At 46.0% G+C, this 5,199-nt stretch overlaps 1 pseudogene; it reads left to right on the top strand.

Moving 5' to 3' along the window:
- The first annotated feature begins 472 nt into the window (after nt 1-472).
- LOC123101787 (pentatricopeptide repeat-containing protein At1g74630-like) lies at nt 473-2,161 on the top strand (annotated as a pseudogene).
- The last annotated feature ends 3,038 nt before the right edge of the window (nt 2,162-5,199 follow it).

Genomic DNA, 5,199 nt, shown 5'->3' with positions numbered 1-5,199 from the left:
AATTTTATTCAAATAGATCGTGTCTATAAGATTTTGGCGTTGTTTTAGTTTTTCTGGTTATATATTGCCTTCCTGAAGGGTTGCTTGTTGGACTTTTCTATCTTTTCTCAAACAAAAAATTGTTTCTAGTCTATATGTTGTCCAACTTATGGTTTCTTCTGTATGGTTACTAAAACTCAAGATGCTTGCTCTCATCGTGTCGTAATCATATGTTGAATTGGTTCCATTGTTGATTGATTTTCAGTATAGGTCTGCAAACGAATAGGTGGCACATCTAGGTCCATCGCCATGCCGTGGAAACGGTGGCCCTACCGGAGTACGGTGCGGACGAGCCACGTGCTGATGTAGGTAGTGGATCCTGTCACTCTCACTGGCTAGTTTTGCTCCGGTGAGCCGCCGCCGCCGCCCGTCTTGATCTCGCCCTGCATCTCATTTAGGCAAGTGTGTGGGTCGCGTAGGAGAGGAGCGAAAAATGTGGAGTTGTCAGTCCATCCATGATCTTCCTAGAGCTATACTTGTGCACATCGGGAAAGTAGCTAAGCTGCAGGGGAGCCGAGGAAGCGCCGATTGCTGCCAGATGTGCGAAAGCCTATTCGAGGCCTATGCGTTTCTCGGCGAGATATTGAAGGAGATGAAACACACATTTCTGGATATATATGATTTGTATCACAGGCCTTCAGATTGTGGGTATGTAAACCTCTAAACTTGACTGCATATTAATTAAGCAAAATGATGCCAAACTAGTCTGTGTCATTTCTTTGCCTAATTTACTTGCTGGTGATTGCATAAAGAAATTGTGTGTCATTTTATTTTCCCAACGCCAGTGTTCATGTACATAATGGTAGTTGTTATACCATGTGCATAATTAGGATGGGAGCGCACATGCCCGTCTTAGGTGGCTCCCCAGCCTCTAGTGAATTATGGAGTACAAGAGAGAGACGCTGCAGTTGGAAGTATAGCTCTAGGAAGATTTTTTAAGTTGGTGCATATGCTAGAAGCCAAAATATTCGCCAGATCCTACTGCATGCATGCAGGGCCCACCAATCAACCACCGCAGTCATCACATCAGTTTTTTTTCAGTTTTGCTAAAGCACATCTAAATATGTCATAAGTATTGCACATCTAAGTCCTATATCATTGATCTTAGTGTGGGTATTTCCTTTTTCTTTTTTCTTTTTCTTTTTATGCTTGATTCACTTACTTAGATGTGCAATAACTAGAGCACATCTAGAAAAACCACCAGCTCGCCTCACATCCCAGCCCGCCGCTGCCGCCGTCCTTCACCCCACGCATGCGACCGCCTCCGTCACGGCTACGGCCACCGCGGCCATCACGGTGGCGACGACCCAGCGGTGCTCCACACAGTCCTCATCAATATCTCCTCTGCCTCTAGCTCCGACTACAACCTTCTCCTCTGTCGCTCTCGCAGCCCCTCCTCCCTCGCCTCCCCTTCCGCCCCACCGCCGCCTCGCTCACCTCCGCGCTATCTTCCGTTTCCTCCTCCTCCCCATCCTCCGTGCTCCTGCTTCTCCGCCACCTCCTCAGCACGTCTCCTTCACCCCTCCCTCCTCCGCTCCATGCCGCCCTCCATGGCGCCACGTCTTCACGCCCTCCATGGTGCATGCACTGGTGATTGGACTTGATGGAAATGTGTCTCTTGGAACTGCATTGCTGGATGCATATGGGAAGGCCGGGGTTGTGGAGCATGCACGGAAGGTGGTTGGGTGATGATCGGAACTTGATCACGTGGAATGTCATGTTGGCTGCGCTTACACAGCAGGGGGATGTAGAGATGGTTAACGGGTTGTTCCATGAGATGATGGAGTCGTGCTTTGAGCCTGATGGGCCGACGTTTCTTGCTCTTCTCACAGCATGTAGTAATGTTGTTGCAACAAGAGAGGCTGAGTTTTGGTTGGAAGCAATGCAGTCAAAGTACAAGGTCAAGCCTAGTCTTGAACATTACACATTTGTGATTGGTGCAATGGCTCGGGTGGGACGCCTTGAGGACGATGCGGATATCATTGCTTCTACAATGCCATGCAAGCCAGACGCACCTGTGTCTGTGTGACCGACACTCCTAACAGGCTGTGTGGTTCACCGTGAGGATGATATGACGGGAATTACGGGGCAACGCCTATTGGAGATTAACCCAAAGTGTTGAAATATATTGCCCGCCTCCCTCCATCAGATCGGTCTTTTGGCTGCATTGGCTAGAGCATGCACTTCTACATGGTATCGGAGCCAAGAGGTCTTGAGTTCAAGACCCGGTTGGCACAATAAAATTGCAGTCCACTTTTGGTCCACGTTTAGGCCTGAGGAAGCCACACGTGAGGGAGAGTGTTGACGTATAATGTGCTGCCTAGTCTCTTCATCAGATCGGTCTTTTGGTTGCACTGGCTAGAGCATGCACTTCTACATGGTATCAGAGCCAAAAGGTCTTGAGTTCAAGACCCTGCCAACGCAGTATTAAATAAAACGATTCTGCGGCCTACATCGATCCCACGTGTAAGGAATAAAATAGCCTAGACGTGAGGGGGAGTATTGAAATATATTGCTCGCCTCCCTCCATCAGTTTAGACTTTTGGTTGAATTGGCTAGAGCATGCGCTTCTACATGATATAGGAGCCAAGAGGTCTTGAGTTCAAGACCCGGCTGGCGCAATTAAATTGCAGCCCACTTTCGGTCCACGTTTAGGACTGAGGAAGCCACATGTGAGGGAGAGTGTTGACGTATAATGTGCTGCGTAGTCTCTTCCATCAGATCGGTCTTTTGGTTGCATTGGCTAGAACATGCACTTCTACACAAAGGATGATTCAGCCAATGTTGACTCCACAACAGGAAGGAAGGATGGTACCGCCAGTCCTGCAGAAACAGTAACTCTCGCGGGTACCCCTTGGGCCGACCTGTCTTTCACATGGTTCTGGGGGTAAAGTCAAAGTATCCGTGTATCTGTGTGTTGCATGACAGAATCGTTATCGAGAGTGGTGAAGGAGGAATCACCCTCCGTAGACCACGACCTATTAGCTACACTACAAAGATCTCATCAAAAGTGCTATACGAGGTATCACCCTTGGCACCCGATAGTAGCTCTGTAGAGTCGTACAACTAAGGGGGTGTGAGGTGATGTGTCGGGCTCTGACATCGATCACGTTGATCGAGTCATGGACTGCAATGATGGACTGCGGAGTTAGAAAAGAAGTCGGTCGAAGTTGTATTGAGGTGAGAGGGTAGGTACATCTGTTTGTCGCTGATTGAGAGGAGGCATGATAAATTGTTCGATATATATGACAAGTTAAATGAATAGATTACAGAGGTAGAGAAGTTAGGATACAAGGAGGTAAGGCGAGGGGCTATGGCATCACAGTGAAAGGTTGGCCCTTGCATATGGATTGATTAGCGGGTCTGTGCCATCAGGGAAGTTAGAATATGTGCACGCTATCATGAATTCTTCAAGTATGCTAGCATCGTGATTGACAGAGTGATTGCGGTAAGGAATGTCACTAGGTACCACACATTTAAGCAAGATGTTTGCAATTCTAGGAATTATTGGTGAAATCTTTATCATAAAGCATGATACCAGAACTATTGGTGAAATCCTTAGTATTAAACATGATGCCAGAATTGTTACCCAGACGAGGTACTCCAGATTGTTGCCGGAAAATCTACTTGTTTTCATGTTTTGGTTACGACAGGGCAGTTGACCTTCAAATACATGATTAACATTCTCTAGAATCCTATTGGTGTAGTGGTTAGTGAGAATATTTGATCGAACCTGTGGCATATGAAGCCCGAATCAGGACAACAGTGTTTGGAACATGGCACAACAGAAAATATTTCTTCTTGGGCAGTTGGGCATGGCTGTTTACTGATTAAGTTATGACCCCATGCTCTGGGAGGTTCTCTTCTGACTCACTTTAACTGGGATTTTGTTGCGATTCTCATGATATTCAGGCAGGGACAACATAAATTGCAGAGAGGAAATATGTGGGTTTGCCCTTATATGACTGCTAAGTAATCACGTCTAGCTGAAGCTGAGGCCGTTCGGCGGTCCCACTTTCGTGCTTCAGAATGGTTTCAGTGATTCGACTGTGGAATCTTACTACCTTCAGATGGTGTGGCGTCTACTTTCGAGTTGCTAGGTTCGCTCCACACTTGGGGCCATGTCATGAACATCAAGATTGAGGCCTCGTTTTTCTTTTTGATCTCTTTCGTCCACATCAATCAGGTAGCAAGCAAGACAGCACAACTTTTAGCTCGGGCAAGTGATTTGTCAGTTTTTGTTTCTTTACGTGTTCATTCTGGACTTTATCCAAGCAAGTCTTCATAATGACTTTACTTTGGTTTAAATAAAGTGCCGCAAGTTTATCAATAAAATAAATGACATTTAGTACAATGGGCTCCATACCAGAAGAGTTGTAGCATCGGACCTTAGTTTCTGTGATCCAGTGCATGCCTAAAATGCATACTCATACATGTTAGTTTTACAGGTGCTTTGTCTTTCATACTTCATTGCTTGGCTCTTATAACCACTCTAATGAATTTATAGACAGTAATCCTGATACATGCATGTTGTAGATTAATTTGCTATAAGCTGCTTATGTTTATGCTCATCAGTCATCACCATCTAATCTGGTATATTTCTTACTGGATAATGTCCACAAGTGGATTAACCTAACTTTGGATATTTAGCATATGAAGAACCCTAATAGTAAAGGGTGAACACACACTTGTTTGGCTTACAACGACACGAGGCTTGATGCCATGCGATCGGCGCTACGGCTGCTCACGTGCCTGCAAACGTGATGCAAGCTGACATGGGGACACAGGTGTAACTTGGAGACAACAAGGTATGCTAAGATTTTATTCACTAGTAATGGCGAAGCAGTACATTTTTGATAAATAGCATAGCAGTACATAGGTTCAATTAGACCATAATCAGTTGATACAATTATTGGGAATCACGCATGTAGTAGGAACACGACGAGTGGCAGCAGACCCCATGTAGCTCAAGCTCCGCCACCGCTACCTTCAAGGCAACCGCCAGTGGGACACAACCTGCACCGTCAAGGATGTGGCTGCAAACGAGGAATCAAGCATACGTGCATCAGGGCCACTCCTCTGTCTGGGAACACAATAGCGGTATTTTGAGCTAGCAGCTAAGGATGCAAGAAAAATACTTACATAGTTACATGGGCCAAA

Source organism: Triticum aestivum, chromosome 5A, assembly GCF_018294505.1.
Source record: "Triticum aestivum cultivar Chinese Spring chromosome 5A, IWGSC CS RefSeq v2.1, whole genome shotgun sequence".
NCBI lineage: Eukaryota > Viridiplantae > Streptophyta > Magnoliopsida > Poales > Poaceae > Triticum > Triticum aestivum.
The sequence above is the reverse complement of the archived record's forward strand: the minus strand, read 5'-3'. Positions and strand labels throughout refer to the sequence as shown.